Here is a 16,867-nt window from a genome sequence, read left to right as displayed (position 1 = left end):
AGAGAGAGAGAGAGTGTGTGTGTGTGTGTGTGTGTGAATAGAGAAGGACCCCTTTACTTTTTGAATACCAAACTTTTCCCCCTTGTACCACATAAGCCTAGGAGTCTTCTGGTTGTTTCCCGAAGCCGAACCTTCATTGATTTACAAAAATTATTCGAAAATTTGGAGTTAAAGATGTTTGTATCTACTGACAAGATCAATTTTCGCAAGCATGACGCCTTAAAACTTATGTTGTTTAATCGATGGATATGCTACGACACGACGAAAATATCGTGTCAACCACACGTCACGATAGTACTGCGTGCGAGCTAGGCTGGTACCATCGCTGCACGCAACCTCCCGCGACCACACCTGCATTTTAACTCTGCAGGCAAGCTTCATCTCTCTGTAATCGATCGAATCGCTCAACAAAAGAGTCACAAGCAAGAGGTAAGACCCGCGCCTCTTCCTCATATTTGTTCTCAGAAGGAGTGTTTGGCAACAGTTGATTCGTCTCTCCATTTCAGAGAAGTTGTCTGCAAAGAGATGTTTCACAATGGAAACGCAGAGACTAATCACCTGTTTAGAAACAACTGCTTCACTATGATAGAGAAAAGTAGATGGTTCGTCTCTCCATTTTAGTATTCTTGTGAAGGAGGTGTTTGCCTAGAGGCGATTAGTCTCCACCTTTCAGTAGTATTGTGATTTTTCTCTGCCTTCTTGTGAAGGAGGTGTTTGCAAAGAGGTGATTAGTCTCCACCTTTCAGCGGTATCGTGATTTCTCTCTGCTTTCCTGTGTTCATGAAATTTTGCAGTTTCTGAAATCCTTCCTGTGAGAGCGATACTCAGATATTGCAAGTTTTTGCATTGCCAGTTGAATAGGTGTGCCAAATCTTACAGGATCAGAGCTTCTTTAATAATAAATAGATCTTTGATTTCCCTAGGAGAAAGCTGAAAATGTGTACGTGCAATTTGGAAGAGCTTCCCTTACTACGAAACTTATGATGTTTACACTGTAGTGTCTTTGGAAACAATAGAACGGGTATGTGTCTTGCTGAGGGAAACCAAACTGATGCCCAAGAATTTCTCAACTTTAAGACTGCAGAAACATATTGGAGTTGTTAATCAGGCTATTGATTGGTGATAAGTTGCTCTTATGGCTGAACTGTTTATTCCCTTTTTCACTTCTTCACATTCACATCAAGATATAACATCAGAGTTTGTCATCCTGTGAGGAGTCATGTCAATCTATGACAAAGATTTGAAGGCTTGTATGTGAATCACATAGTCCTCCTGCCTTGACAATGGGTTATGTGCACCACACGAACAATTTTGAAGGAGTATTGTGTTCTAAAAGTGAGTGAAATGTTACCAAGGACACCTGATGGCAATCGACTCCCCTTCTTTGATAATCCTTCTTAGTGTTTTCTTTGGCATTGGCTGTGAAACATTGCCATCTTTTGTAACTTCAAATGTCTATTGAGCTATTCCTTGGTGAAGTGTTTGGATTTTATTGCCACTAGGATAGGACGACAACCCCCCCCCCCCCCCCCCCCCCCCCCCCCCCGCCCCCCCCCCCCCCTCCCCGTGCCTGAAAGAGAGAGAGAGAGGAAAAAAGGAAAATAAAAGCGAGGAAAACAAGGGGGTGGTCTAGGGGGGAACAAACCCCTTCTTGTGTAGATGCAACTAGTGCCATTGATAGCTTTATTCAATCTTGGCTAGCAACTATGCTTTTATTGTTTACACACATAAACATGAAAGCAATAATGAAGAGCCGTAGGTTGTGTAGACCCTAATTGACTCTCTATTGGCAACCTCCCTAGTTTTCAAACTGCTAACAAGAGGGTAAGTGTGGATCATCTCTAAGGGTGCTTCATTGGTTAGGACATTTGGATCATAGATCTTCACAACTTGGGTTCACTTCACTATCGAGTCATTTTGTGGATGTCAAAGAAAGCTAGGTGGGTTTTTGAACAAAGTTCCCTAGTACTCAAGACTTGTTGAACTACCTTACCCCCACAAACTTTGATCCTTGGTAGAGTCCCATGGTTCCTAGTCTTGATTTACATCCTAAGACTTCGGAAAAAGTATGTTTCACTTCTATTTGACATTGTGCGAGCATGGAGACAAGTAGTGGTGTCAAACTCAACAACTTTTATGGTTAAACAAACATGGGCCTTGAAGAGATGGAGCTTTAATGCTTGAGAAGTGGCTTTGTTATCCAAAAGGTGGAGCGGTGACCTCTCCCAATCTATTCCTTTATCTACAAAAGAAATGACTATTAGCAGCCGTGTGTCTTGTGTGGTCATCTCCTACCTGTGAGCCTTAGTTAGATGAGGACATTAGGAGCTTTGACATTGTCTTTGTTTGTCATTTTATGTGTTTTAGACACTTTAGATGGAGGGCACATTAGTACTTTTTTTTGTGCACTTTTGGCTATTTCTTAGTGGTTTGACCACATCCAAGGTTTTGCCTCTTTTTCACCCATATATAGGCAGCCTGCTCACCCACTTTCATTATCCATTATCCATCATTGATCCCTTGTGATCAGCTAGCCTTCCTCATTCTCGCATCCCCTTGCTATTGTTTGGCGTCCACACTAGTGTGTAGAGTTGCGTGTTGGCCTTGTACCTTCAGCCATTGGAGTCACATTGTTCCTTCTCTCTATTGTGTTCTCTCTTTGTCTCCTCTCCATGTTCACTTTCCTCTTTCTATTGCACACTCACATGGTATTAGAGCCATGTGTGGGAGCTAGAGATCTTGAAGATGAGCATGTTGTCCATGACAAAACTTGCCTGGCGTCATCCCCATGTGTTGCAGACCTTGGGCTTGGAGTCAAACAGGGCAGGGCGGCTTGTTCCCAGCCCTTTTTTTAGACTTCATTTACCAGGGTAGATTTACGTTTTGCTCCTAGGCAGCCTCTACCAGGCTGGGCGGCTTCTAACACGCTAGGTGACCTGTTTTCTGTCCATTCAAGTCTACATTTTTGAGATCAAATCCCCTATCTATTGTGTTTTTTTGGGTCTCCTAGAATAGTCCCCTATATCACTTGCGTTTTAATGCAGATAGCCATGGCACACTTGCTGTAGGAATAGACTTTGCATTGCTTGCGTTTTCTGTTGGTAGCCTCCCCCTCCTTAATCTGCGTTTTGCTGCTAGGCAGCCTCCTTTCCGCTAGGCAATAGCCTTTTAAGGTAGGGTGGTAGCTCTTCTTAGCGTAGCGAAGCGGCGCGGCGCGACACTGTTCTCTATTGGGTGGCTTATTTACATGTGGACAACATCCTTTCTTTGCTGCATTTCATAGTGACTGGTCTTTGCTGTCCAGGGTGACTTTTTTTTGGTGCTAGGTGGCCTCCATTGTAGATCCACACTAGGGCAGATATGCATTTATTGCAAGGTCTTGATTTCGGGGCACTCCTGGTTCTTTACTAGCCCTTGAATCGGCTTTGTTTCAAGGTTGAAGCCATGTTTTCCCTTGCATTTATTGCTCTCTCTCTTTGCCCGGAATTGTGTGTTCCCTTTAGCTTTGGATACTCCCTCTCTACCTTGCTCTAGTTAGTCTTTTGTACCATGGCTTGACAGAACCCGATTATCTAGAGGACACCTCTTGTTGGTCACCTTTATTCTAGTGGCAGCATCTTGTTTGTTTTCTTGTAGGTACTGTAGTGAAGGACATTTATGGCCAATGTGTGTGCTATGGGGGATTGTATGGTTCGGTATCATTTCGACCAACCACCATCTTATTACCTTTTCTTGTTATATTCTTTCGGGGCTTTTAGTCCTCGATTGGCATTGATGGCATCTCCTAAGCAAGTTCTAGTCCTATTCTCTCTCTCTGCATTCGACAAGCTGGATGGGACGAACTACCCTCTATGGTCGTGCTGCACGGAGTGCCTACTTGACGATAGTGATCTTCAGGATTTTGTTACAATCCCTATAGCTTGACCTACCGTGCATCCTCATGATGGTGTGACCACGGCTTCGACAACTTTATGGGATTGGTTGAACGCTAGAGCCCGCTCTTCTCTCCTTTTGAGTTGTATAGATTTTGTGCTCATGCATATTAGATATATCCACACTGTTGCAGAGATTTGGAGATGATTCACATCTCTCTTTTAGATTCAAACATTTGGACATTGCCTATCTCTTGAGTTGAAGCTTCGATAGCTTTCTATCTCACTAACTCCCCTACGATGAGGGCTCACATCCACAAGATGGAGGAGATTTGGGATGCACTTTGTGACACTTCTCTCACATCTTTTGTCATTGACATATGATGTGTTCTACACTAGTCTTCTCACTTCTCGTAGTCGGGAGACTCACTTGGGAGGATCTAGTTCCATTGGTGCTTAAGCAGGATGCATGTCACAATGAGCCTGATTCTTGTGGAGCTTGGGCCTTGTGCACATGGCCGTGCTTATGCGATTTTATCTATAGGTATAGGACAAGCCAAGTAGAAAAAAAAGAAAAGGAAGAAGTAAGAGTCATTTTCTGACTTTGATACAGATTTTGTGGGGAAGCGTAGAGGATATCCCTGGGTCTTTCTTTGCTACCCCTTTTCTTCGTCATCGAGCCACCATTCCTTGTCGCTCGGTCCTTGGTCCTTGTTGTTTCTATGCAACTTATGGTACCTTCGATAGTTCCTTGCTATTGTCTCATAGTTGGGTTTGAGGGTTGGTTCACCCATTCTAAATTGGAGTTTTTTGGAGTGATCTGTTCAAGGCCTCTCCGTTTCCATTGCCCTTTGGTGGCCTTCCGTTTGATCGGATGTTTATATGGAGAGGGGGTCTTGCTCCTTGGCTAGCTTTCTTCATTGACGGACCACATTGGCATTGGCACTTCTCCTGCCACCCTTGGATCCGCATCTCCTTTGGCCTTCTGCCACATCCAGGATTTGAGAGTTAGATGAGGACATTAGTAGCTTTGACATTGTCCTTGTTTGTCATTTTATGTGTTTTAGACACTTTAGATGGAGGGCACATTAGTGCATTTCTTTTTGTGCACTTTTGGCTATTTTTTAGTGGTTTGACCACATCTAGGGTTTTGCCTCTTTTTCGCCTATATATAGGCAGCTTGCCCTTCCACTTTCATTATCCATTATCCATCATTGATCCCTCGTGATCAAGTAGCCCTCCTAATTCTCTCAGCCCCTTGCTACCATTTGGCGCCCACATTGAGGAGTAGAGCTGTGTGTTGGGATTGACTGTTGCAGCCTTGTACCTTCAGCCATTGTAGTCACATTGTTCCTTCTTTCTCTTGCGTTCTTTGTCTCCTCTCTGTGTTCACTTTCCTCTTTCCGTTGTGCACTCACACCTTGTAGACATAGTATGCTTAACAATTAAAATGTTCACTTGTTTGAATGACAAAAAATTTCAAGAAAATGGAGAGAAAATTACTAAAATATAAATCACAACCATAGACATGTAAAAAAGATTGAGAATATTAGTAGACATGGAGTTTTGTGTCTTTTGTGTAGATCTACTTGTGAGATTGAGTTTGAGTCATACGAGGACATTGGGAGCTCTATCCTTATCTCAATCTTTCATTTATTATTGTGTGTCATTCTTCTTCATTTTAGGTAAATTAGGTGGAGACAAAAATTAGCTCTTTGTTTTGTTCACATTGCATTATTTAGTCGGTGCATTTGGTACTTATGCCATGTGGCATTTGGGCATCCCACTTGCAGCCTTTGGTTGGCTACATCAACTAGTTCGACATCATTTCAGTAGATTGGCTAGTTTGCTGGTCATCTCATATTTGCGACTCCCTAGTTCATGCCTCCTATCATTACCCCACAAATCATCATTCCAACCATCATCATTCTCATCCATTTGTTAGAGGTGGGTGCAGTGATGGAAGCATAGAAGATTGCTATTATAGACTGCACAACACGAGAGAAGAAAGAGAGACTACAAGAAAAGAGAAATAAAACATTGGAAAGAAAGAACTTAGAGATATGCTCGGAAAATGAAATCCATATACTAAGACGTGAGACAATCCAGTACAATAGGGAATCCTGAACTGTGTGGGCATTGGCAATGGCTTCCTCTCTCCAATAGGACATGCTTTGGAAGTTAACAAGTGATGAATAATTGGAGGAGAGAGCCGATACCAATGAATAGGCCATAAATTAGGAAAAGGCAAGTAGCATAAAATAATAAAATAGTGACTAGTCGGCTAATTGTAGTCATAAAATAGGCATTAGAAAAGGAATGTTGAATAATAATGTGCTAAGCCCATAGTGTGAAGAAACAGCTAGGGTTTGCATTCAAAAAAAAGAAAAGTGTATGACTATGACAAAAACACAAAGACACAAACAGTGATGTGCAAAACACAAACCCTAAAGTCAAAACGCAAAACACAAGACTCAAAACTCAAAACTCAAAACGCAAAAACACCAAAACACAAACACAAATAGAGAGAGAAGGATAACTCTAAAGTGAATGAATCAATGTAGTAAATGAATGTAAGAGCATACAGAATGCTCTGATAGTAGTCATGTGTCTTGTTTGGTTATCTCTTGCTTGTGAGCCTCAGTCTGAGTTAGATGAGGACAGTAGGAGCTTTGATATTGTATTTGTCAGTCGTTTTATGTGTTTTAGACACTTTAGATGGAGGACACATTAGTGTATTTCTTTTTGTATACTTTTGGCTATTTTTAAGAGGTTTGATCACATTTAGGGTTTTTTGTCATGAGGACATGTATTTTTGAAACCTCACTTAACATGTGGATTAATTTTTAATCACATGGTTAAGTAAATCTTGTGTATGTGAGGTGTAACTAGGGTTAGATTAAATTTACAAGCTTGGGACCCAAGGAAATCACGGGATGTCAAAGGTAAAAGTGGATTAATTTTTAATCACATGGTTAAGTAAATGTTATGATTGTGAGGTGTAACTAGGGTTAGAGTAAATTTACGAGCCCGGAACCCAAGAAAATCACGGGATGTCAAAGGCAAAGTTGCTATAAGTTATGTTGCATAGGCATTTGGTGGTATTTGGTGCTAGTTGTTGGTCTAGATCATTCATTTAGCCATAAGTGCTAGTTGGTGATACTAGAGAAGTAGTGTTTAATGGTACCTAATGCCAATTTGATGGTCAAAGATGGCGTAGAGACATTCAGGAATGGAAGTTGCATGGCCAATTTAATTATTGGCCAGTCAAATTATTTTTTTGGGCATCGAAATACTTATTAGATTGGTTTTCAGTATTTAAAGATTGAAAATTAATATTTAATTATGGATAATTCTAGAAAAACCATTTGGAAAGGCTGCCACTTGTAAAAAATGCCCATGTAAGATTGAAAAACATCTTTAGAGACTAGAGAGAGAGGCATTTTAGTGCATTCAACTTGCAAGAGAGAGGGAGGAGATGCTGCTAGTTTGATTTGCAGCCCTTGGAGGATCTTTTGAGGTAGTTAGGGATAGTAGAAGACCAATCAACAATAGGTGACAACATTTATAGGCTGTTGAGACAGGACAATAGCAGTAAATGATTGATTTTCTTTAGTTCTTTGCATCTACAAGCTACTAAGACAAGGCAGTAGCAGTAAATGACAGATTTTCTTTAGTTCTTCGCGAAGAAAGTCTGAACTTTCTCTCTCCTTATCATTCTCTCTTATCTCCCAGTCTTTCTACAGCCTTGCTTCGAAGATTATAGCATTGAGATCACCAAAGGTTAAGAAATTACAGATTTCTGTGGTGTAAACCCTAATTTGCAGCAAAAATTAGGGTTTAGCAGCAGCCTCGGAAAGTATACCAAAAATTGGAAGCTCTAAGACTTGGATTCAACAGGGCTGAATCTGTTTTCAGTTAAATTCAAGTGGAGGGACTAGCAAATCAATGAATTTGGGATATTTTCCATCTCCATCAAAGTGGGTGAAGGCCAATTGATTGCCTGAATCAAGGGGCAAATCGGATTGAAGACTTGTTGGTCATTTTGGACAGAAAGAGGAGTTGGAATACTGAAAGGGATTGCTAGATTCCCATTGTACATCAACTTCTTCTTTAATTAAGTTAAAGAAATACCGAAAGGGGCGCCAATTTTGGGGCCAACATGGTGTCCATTGTCTGAGATTATAAGTTAATTTGCATCTCTCAGTTTTGTAATAAATGTTGCTACTGTAACTAAGTTGTAATCAGGGAATTACCACCCATCTATGGAAGGAAAGCTGGTTTTAGTTTTCCCTCTTTTTCGCTTATATATATGCAGCCTGCCCTCCCACTTTCATTATCCATCATTGGTCCTTCGTGATCAGCCAGCCCTCCTCATTCTCTCATCCCCTTGCTACCATTTGGCTCCCACACTACCGCATAGACTTGCGTGTTGGGGCTGATTGTTGTAGCCTTGTACCTTCAGCCATTGTTGTCACATTGTTCCTTCTCTCTTTGTCTCCTCTCTGTGTTCACTTTCCTCTTTCTATTGTGCTCTTACATGCTCAAGGGTAGAGTAGTAGAGTGTCGAAGTGTATCTTGGGGCTATTTAAGAGGCTAATTAGCATACAATGTATTTTTTAGCTCAACTCACAATACATGCATAGACTCACTCATGAGCTGACTAATCTGCTAATACCCTCTCTCAAATTATGTGTGATCTAGTACAATATGAATCCAATGTAGAGTAGCTTCTCCTAAAGCCAACTTATCCGTGTGCTTTGAGCTCCCATATCTCTACCCGTTTGCTTAGCTTCATCTCAAGGATGGAGGCATATAGCTTAGCCGATGTGTGTCCAACCATAATAGTCTAATAGTTGCTAAATAGAGTGGGATCACTTGACTTGAGGATAGGTATAATGATGTTTGTGCTTCAACTCTTTGGGAGACCTTCACACATCACTCTTTAAACATCTATGTTAGGAACCTTGCTACCAAATCTCTAGCATGAATCAGGTTTTGGGCTACTAATCCATCATGGTACTGTGCTGTTCGATACCACATGAAGATCAACATCAGGCTTCTCTTCCTCATTCACCATCGACATTCATGGTTGAGAGGGGGCTCTTACCCTTTCTATAGGTTTCAGCACTTGTCTTTAACGTCAGCCTTCCTTCCCTGTTGTACCTTCTTCTTTGCACTACATGCTTTCATCATCTTTGTAAAGGGCGCTTGGACAAGTGAACAATTTTTCCATTTTGCACCTTGTAGTCTTGGTAGGCCTCTGGGCAGTCACTGTGCATTGTTCGTCTAATGCCCTAGTTGCTTTGGGGTGGGATGCCTTGGGATAAAACTGGGTTTGTTTTGGGCAGGGGGGGGGGGGGGGGGGGGAAGACTGTTGAGCTAAAAAATTCATTACATGCTGGTTAGCCTCTTAAACAGCCCCAAAACATGCTTAATTAATGGAAATCCTCAAAATAGGGAGCGGTTCAAGAGAGTTTTTGTGTAAACCCTTATTTCGGAGGGTTTATCCACATCTATAAATATACAGGCTGCCCACCATTTAGACTCTATCCTTTTGTGTAGGTGTCTCACTCTACCATGCAGACTTCAGCCATCAGCCATTACCATTTGCTGTCCGGCCATAATCAATTGCAGCCCATTACCATCCATCCCTAGATGGCCTGTTTCCAGCCATCTCCTTGCTATTTGGAGGTCTCCATCTGCCGCGTCATCATAGCACTTGATTAGCTTGCATTTTCAGCATCTGGTGCTAGGTAACAAGTTGCTGCCATCTCTCCCACCAAGCGGCTGCTGCAATACCTGTGTTTTTGCTGTCCAGCAGGCTGTCTATATCAGCGAACACCTTTCCTGTTGTCACTTGACAATTCTTTGCCTTGACCAACTAGTTTTCAGCTTTGTCTGGTGGTACATTGTTGCGTTTATCAGATTTCAGCTTGTGATTGTTGTGTTTAGGTGACTAGTTTGTTGCCCTTCATTATTCAGCACTCTCTCATCTTCGACTGGTAGTTCCAGCAGAGTCAGGATCCGTCTCTGGTGGGCGTCACTCTTGGACATTCACGGCTTTGCCCTTGAGCATTCTATACACTCTCACATTCATTTATTGCATTGATTCATTCACTTCAGAGTTCTCCTTCTCTCTCTCTATTTGTATTTGTGTTTTTGCGTTTTGAGTTTGAGTTTTGTGTTTTGCATATAGGGTTTGAGTTTTCCACGTCACTATGTTAGAATAACAGGTATGCTCTGATACCATGTCAGAAAATGCAATGAAGTAGAGAGACAATAGGGTTTGCAGGGAGAAACAATGTGTACAACAAATATTGAGAGAGAGGAGAAACTTAGAAAACACAGAAGAACAAGATGATGAAGCACTAAATCAGGCTATGTGAAGAAAAGCTGATACAGTAGAGCCAAAGCTCCGAGGATGATTGCATTGTCTTGTTTGAATTAGGTGGTAGCACTGTGGGGAATCTGCATAGTGAAGCGAGTGAAAGGTAGTCCTTTGGGCAGTGGGCTATTGAAGTAGTCACTAGAAGGTGAAGGACAGCTGTTGAGGGATTGAAGCATAGTTCTCAGATGCCAGGAAGTGGTCTAGGGCTGCAAATACAGATGTTGGAGGCTAGAAAGCTGCAAACGCAAGTGAGAAGTATGTGCAGATGATGACGCTTGTGTGGGAGAAGGTCACCAAGTGGGTGGATCTGACGCCAAGTGCTTGATGGTGATGTTGAGCAAAGAGAGCCCTCCAAAGTCCTAAACACAAATGATGGCTGACGCATGGTTGGAGAAAGCTGATGCTAAGTGGGAGGTCATGACACCAACAAGATAGAGGCCCTCTAGGATACCAAATGCAGGTGGGGGGCAGCCAAACTGATGCTAGGAAGGGGGTGTATGACGCCAAGTTGGGAAGATGAATGAGCCAATTATGAACTGTAATGTTCTCTAGTGTGGGGTGTGAATTGCAGTGGAAGGTTGGAGAGAGAAGGGAAGAGTGTTTTATGATAGAAGAAGAGTTGCGAAGAGCGTGGGTAGTAGTGTATAAATGATGGGAGAGGTGGTCTATATATAGGCTCGCGAGTCTAGGGTGGCGCACCACACTGTAGGTGCCCATTGTTAAAGTGTCTAGAATGAGAGTGCCAACTCTTTTTGGGGTTGTCAGTGTGAAACCCTAACTGAGGTGAATAATTGATGATGTGGTTTTTCAACAGCCCTTCTCAGGCCCAAAAAGGGATGATGAAAGAGAACTGAAGAGAGGTAAAAAGACGATGTAGAGGATCCTAGAGATCCAACATTTCTACGTAAAGGGGAACTTGTAGTAAAGAATAGTAGTCAAGGTGAACTGTAGAGCCTGACTACACCTTGGGAGAGAAGCCACTAGCTCTGGAACTCCATGCTCGAAGGAATTTGAAGGCCTTGTCACCAAGTCGTGGTTGCATCTCCAAGGTCTGGATCTAGGTGGTACTTGAAGATTTTGGGTATGAATAGGAGAAATGACTGCTCGAAGACAACCATCCCCAAAGAGTAACTGATGGGTGAAGAACTTCACGATGAGTAAGTATCCCCTTTGAGGGTGGAAATGTGGGGGCTCTATTTGAAGTCAAACAAGTAGGAGCCCTCATGAAGGGTAAGAAAGAACATCCCCTTGTGAACCCCCCTTTGTGAGGGAATCTTAAAACTCATGAATCGTGGATTCAAAATCATCTGATGGTGAGGGAAGTGCGGCCGGTTGTGCCAAAGAAGGTATCTGGGGTGTCAAAGATGGTGAAGAAATCCTTAAGGTGGCCTCTCGAACTTGAGTAGTCAAGGGTGGGGAAAGGTGAGGTGTGTGCAAGGATGGGCGACAATCGTCCTAACTCAGTGGAGTGGACTGCGGAGCCAAAGGAATGGAGGTGTCAAACAGCCATTGTCTCGTGAAGGAGGGGACTGAGGAGCGGAAGATAGCCAACAATCACTGTCTCTCAGGGGAGTGGACTATAGAATTGTGGGTTGTAGTGGGGGTAACCATTGAACCCTAGAAGTAGTAGAAGAAACCTCCGTAGCACATTATTGCAGTAATCTCAAGGAGGTCGAGGTATAAGGTGATCCTCCTTTGGCTTGAAAGGACTTAGTGCGCATTGGATGCGTCTTATTGCCTTGAGCATAAAAATTTGAAAGTTGGTGCAGAATAAACTATGTGGCTTGAAAGGGAGAGGTGGCACAATGAGTGCTTGGGATATATATTGTGGTGTAGGGAGTAAAGGTTGATGTTGGCAAGCATCAGTGGGGGTTTCGGTGATGTTGCAATAGGAGCGCCCAATGGTTTGTCCATCGGCTTGTGGAGAATTCATAGCACTGGTGATGATGCAATCGAAGCGCCTAATGGTTTGTAAAATGGAGGATAGGAGGGAGAGGAAGAGAAGGGTATCTTTGTTTCCTAGTGATATAGTGGAAATGAAGGTGAAAATCAGTAGATGATGCCAAACCTTCAACCTATCTTTACCTTCCCTGATGAATAGGATCTTTAGCTCTTTGAGCTTGTGTGCTCCGATACCATGTCAAAATAACAAGTATGCTCTAATAACATGTTAGAATATGCGGTGAAGCAAAGAAGAGACCTTAGGGTTTGCGGGGAGAAACAATGTGTGTACGACAAATATTGAGAGAGAAGAGAAGCTTGGAAAACACAGAACAAGATGATGAAGCTGCAAACACAAGTGAGAAGGGCATGCAGATGATGACACCTATGTTGTGGGAGAAGGTCACCAAGTGGGTGGATGCTGACACCAAGTGCTTGATGGTGATGCCAAGCAGAGAGGAGCCCTCCAGATTGCCCAACGTAAATGATGGCTGATGCTTGGTGGGAGAAAGCTGACGCCAAGTGGGAGTTGATGATGCCAATAGGATAGAAGTCCTCTAGGATACCAATGCAAAAGGTGGGGGCAGCCAAACTAATGCCAGGCTGGAGATGGTTGATACTAGGAAGAGGGTGGATGACGCCAAGTTGGGAAGGTGAATGAGCCAATCACGAATTGTAATGTCCTGGGGTGTGAATAGCAATGGAAAGGTTGGAGAGAGAAGGGAAGAGTGTCTAATGAAGACAGAAGAAGAGTGGCAAAGAGTGTGGGAGTGGTGTATAAATGTGGGGAGAGGTGGCCTTTATATAGGCCCCAACGAGTCTAGGGTGGTGCACCAGTGTGTGGTCACCCATTTATAAAGTACTTAGAATGATGGTTCCAATCCTTTTTGGGATTGTTGATGTGAAACCCTTACTAAGGTGAATAATTGAAGATATGGTTTTTGGACACACAACACCAAGGGCAGCCTTTCCATACTCTAGTCCCACACACAAAGCTTCCAGCAGGGTGATACCTTGGAATAGCTGGTATGATGATGAGTGCCATGAGACAAGAGCCCACTTATAGAGAGAGAGAGAGAGCATTAGTATCCACTATCCACAGGCAAGCACATTGGATCATCAGATGTCTCATATGACGAAAGAAGAGAGCATTCCTAGCCCAGTCGGAGAGAGACTTATACCAACTATTCTTGAGTCAGGCCTCTAGAGATGTGTGGTGGCTTTTTAGAGAGCATTGTCTAGCTACACTCATCATGTATCAAGTATATGGGAAAGGGGTGCAGTGATGGTGAAGCACCTTGATTGGAAGAGCAGGGTAGAAGTCACTGCCATGATGGCATCAAGAGAGATGTTGGACGATCCGCCTCGAGAGGAGAAGCCTCCATACTGGTAGAAGAGTAAATCTTCTAAGAAGATGAAATCGTGAAAGGAAGAGTGTGCAGCCCATGTCTCTAGCCCAGGCGAACCGGTCCAAACTTGCACATTAGCCCTACATTGAAAGACAAAACCCTGCAAGAGAGATCAAGATTTGCAAAACGAAGATTAGCAATGAGATGCTCCAAAGCAAAACAAAACAAAAAGTAAAGTAAAATGAAAGAACAATGCAATGAGTGTGTATGTGGGAATGAATGCAGCGAAAGGCTAAAGAAATAAAAAAAACTAAAGATGGGACCACCATTGCATATGTCCATTAGCAGGTTGCTGCCAATGAAACACTTGACGACGTGGAGAAGTGGTCCTAGATGAAGGTGCAGAGGATGACCTAGGAATGGATGCAAAGATTGCCATGGGTGGAGAGCTAAGAGACCAATCAGCTAATCCTTCAAGGTTATGTTGCTGAGGCTGTCCATGTTCCACATGTCCAATAGCCACTAAGGTAGATAGAGTAGATGGGGCAGCAGTTGAAGGTGTAGCCCCACTGGACTGTCTAGGAGGAGCAGAGGCAATCACATTGGTTTGTTGGGGTTTCTTAGGAGGAAGACCCTGGGCCTTGGTATGACACTCCTCGCCCACATGGCTTGATTTTAGTAGTGTGTGCAAAACCTATTTTTCTTAGGGAGTTGTTGCTAAATGGGTTTTGTTTCTTTGGTTTCATTAGAGGAAGGGGTGTCACCCTTGTTTGGGCTTGCCTTAGCATCTTGTGGGTACTTGCCACCTCCGGTTTCCCTTGCGAAGAAGAGGCAACCACACCCCTCTTTCAATATGAGTATGTGGAGGATTTCTTGTGGACTTGATTGTGTAGCCTTGGGTAATGCAAGAACTGACACTCAAACTCATAGACCGTTGGCAATCGAGGCAAGGAGATAATGTGTTGAATGAAATGAAAGTATTTTTCAGGCAGCTTGTTCAAAGAGAACGTAAGTTGATTTTCATTTGACTTCGGAGAGCTAGTAGTGGCAAACTTAGTGAATAACCGTAGATATTTGGCCAACTTGACTTTCAGATCATTTCCTTAATGGAAAACTCTTGAAGCTCAGAATTGGGATTGATACGTTGAGTGTGATCTTGCGCTACATAATGAGATGACTCCAATGCTGAGATGTGAGGGCAAAATGCTAGAATTGGGAGTGGAACTTAGGAAGCAATTCCTTCATTAACTCAACATTGGCTATGGCATTGCAGATTCTCCCTTGACGGATGTGATCAAGGTGAGTGAAGGCATAGGCTCTGGACCAACAACGAGGTTCCAAAGTCCCTGAGACTCAAGTACTTGTTGCATGAAGTTTGGCCAAGTGGTGAAATTCGACCCATTAAAGTGAGTCTTATCCGTGAAGGGATTTTTGGCTGTTGCAACAGGAGTGGTAGTGTTAGGAGATGGACAAGGTGTGTAATGGGGTAGGGTGGATAGGGATGGGAAGTGGAGTCCACTTGGGAATGAATCCCAGAGTGTTCACCCTGGATGTGGGAAGTGTGCATTGTGGATTCAAACTAGGCATGGGCTGACTGGGCATGGGCATGGGCATGGTTACCGCATGAGGAGCCCATGGAGGAGATGAAGAAGATTGGTAACCAATCGTCCCAAATGTCGTATGTCCATGATTGGAGAGGTGGCCAGCCTCACCACCTTGTCTGGATGGTTTAGCAAAGTTGGTAGGAGGAGTGTAAGCTCGACTATACGTGAACCCTTCAAACTTCTCCTCTATCAAGAGATTGAAATCTGGAATAGGAGAAAACAAAGAAGGTGAAGGTGAGGTGGGGTGTTGTCTTTCTCATCAAGTAAATAATGCCTCCTTCGGGCCTCCAATGATGAAGAAGCTTGATAAGGCATCATGTGGTTCCAAGAAGAAGGTATTTGAGACATTGTGATTTGATTACGAGTTATTCATGTGCCTTGCATAAAGCCAAGCCTCCACAATATCTGCAATATACTCTTTACAAGAGTATCGACTTTGATACCATGTGAAGAATCTGCTAGGGTTTGCATTGAGGAAACATAGCGAGAAAACACAGAGTGCATGACTAGACAGAAACACAAAGACACAGGCAATGACGTGCAAAACTCAAATCCTAAACGCAAAACACAAAACTCAAAACTCAAAATGCAAAAACACAAACACATATAGAGAGAGAAGGAGAAGTGAATGAATCAATGTAATAAATGAACGCAAGAGTGTATAGAAGGCTCAAGGGCAGAGCAGTGAGTATCGGAGAGTGACGTCCACTGGAGACAAATCCCCAATGCTATAACCACTAGTCGGAGATGAGATAGTGCTGAATAACGAAGGGCAGCAGGCTGGTCACCGGAATAGAGTAGTTGCAGGTTGGAATTTGGGAAATGTAGTAGTGTACCACCAAAGAAGACTGAAAATTGATCACCCGAGGTAGAGAACTATTAGGCGACAATAGGAGAGGTGTTTGTTGATATAGACGGCATGTTGGATAGCAAAAACGCAGGTACTAGAGCAATGGCTTGGTGGGAGAGATGGCAGTAGCATGTTGCCTGGAACCAAATGATGAGAAAGTAGGCTGATCAAGTGCTATGGTGATGCAGCAGATGGATACCTCCAAATAGTAGGGCGATGGTGGCTAGAAACAGGCTGTCTAGGGATGGACGGTGATGGGCTGCAACTGTCGATGGCTGGTCGGTAGATGATAGGTGGCTGATGGTTGGAATCTACATGGTAGAGTGAGAAACCTGCACAAAAGGATGAGGCTGAATGGTGGGCAGCTTGTCTATTTATAGATGTGGATCGGCCCTCCCAAATTAGGGTTCACACAGAAACTCTCTTGAACCACTCCCCGTTTAGGGTTTTTCATTGATTAAGCATGTTTTGGGGTTGATTAAAAGGCTAATCAGCATGTAATGCAATCTTTAGCTCAACAGTTTGCACATAAGTAAATTGGAGATCCATAGTGAAGGATAGGTAAGCATGATCTATTGCTACTCCAAGGAGATGATGTGAGATTGAGAGATCTTGGATATGGGGTATAAGCGTGGGTGGAGCAAGTACATAGTCTACCATGCTAGCACCATGTGGGTGAGGGTAACGTGTGAAGGATCTCGATAAGGGGTATCTAGCTAGGCCATTAAGAATGGCTAGTCCATGTGCTGTATCCATCTCCACAAGATATCTCCCATATTCTTTGACTTCTCCCATGTCTTGAGAGGTCCTCTACATTTGTAACTCTGCCGCATCCTGCTCATATAACATCTCCTGAGATG

General features: G+C 43.1%; 1 protein-coding gene across 4 annotated transcripts in view; it reads left to right on the top strand.

Annotated features, from left to right (window-relative positions):
• The first annotated feature begins 202 nt into the window (after positions 1–202).
• LOC148014492 (uncharacterized) overlaps positions 203–16,867 on the top strand; it is a 138,294-nt gene continuing 121,629 nt past the window's right edge. For 2 of the 4 annotated variants that reach the window (XM_087666156.1, XM_087666155.1), the window contains exon 1: positions 205–429. The gene's annotated coding sequence lies outside the window, so the exon portion shown is untranslated. Of the gene's footprint in view, positions 430–16,867 lie in introns of all 4 variants that reach the window. The other 2 variants (XM_087666157.1, XM_087666154.1) reach the window with 2 other exon arrangements.

Source organism: Lygodium microphyllum, chromosome 25 (genome assembly GCF_053477565.2).
Source record: "Lygodium microphyllum isolate KBCC chromosome 25, Lygodium_microphyllum_v1.1.10, whole genome shotgun sequence".
Classification (NCBI taxonomy): domain Eukaryota; kingdom Viridiplantae; phylum Streptophyta; class Polypodiopsida; order Schizaeales; family Lygodiaceae; genus Lygodium; species Lygodium microphyllum.
Note: the sequence above shows the minus strand (reverse complement) of the source record. Positions and strands in the feature narration are given on the sequence as shown.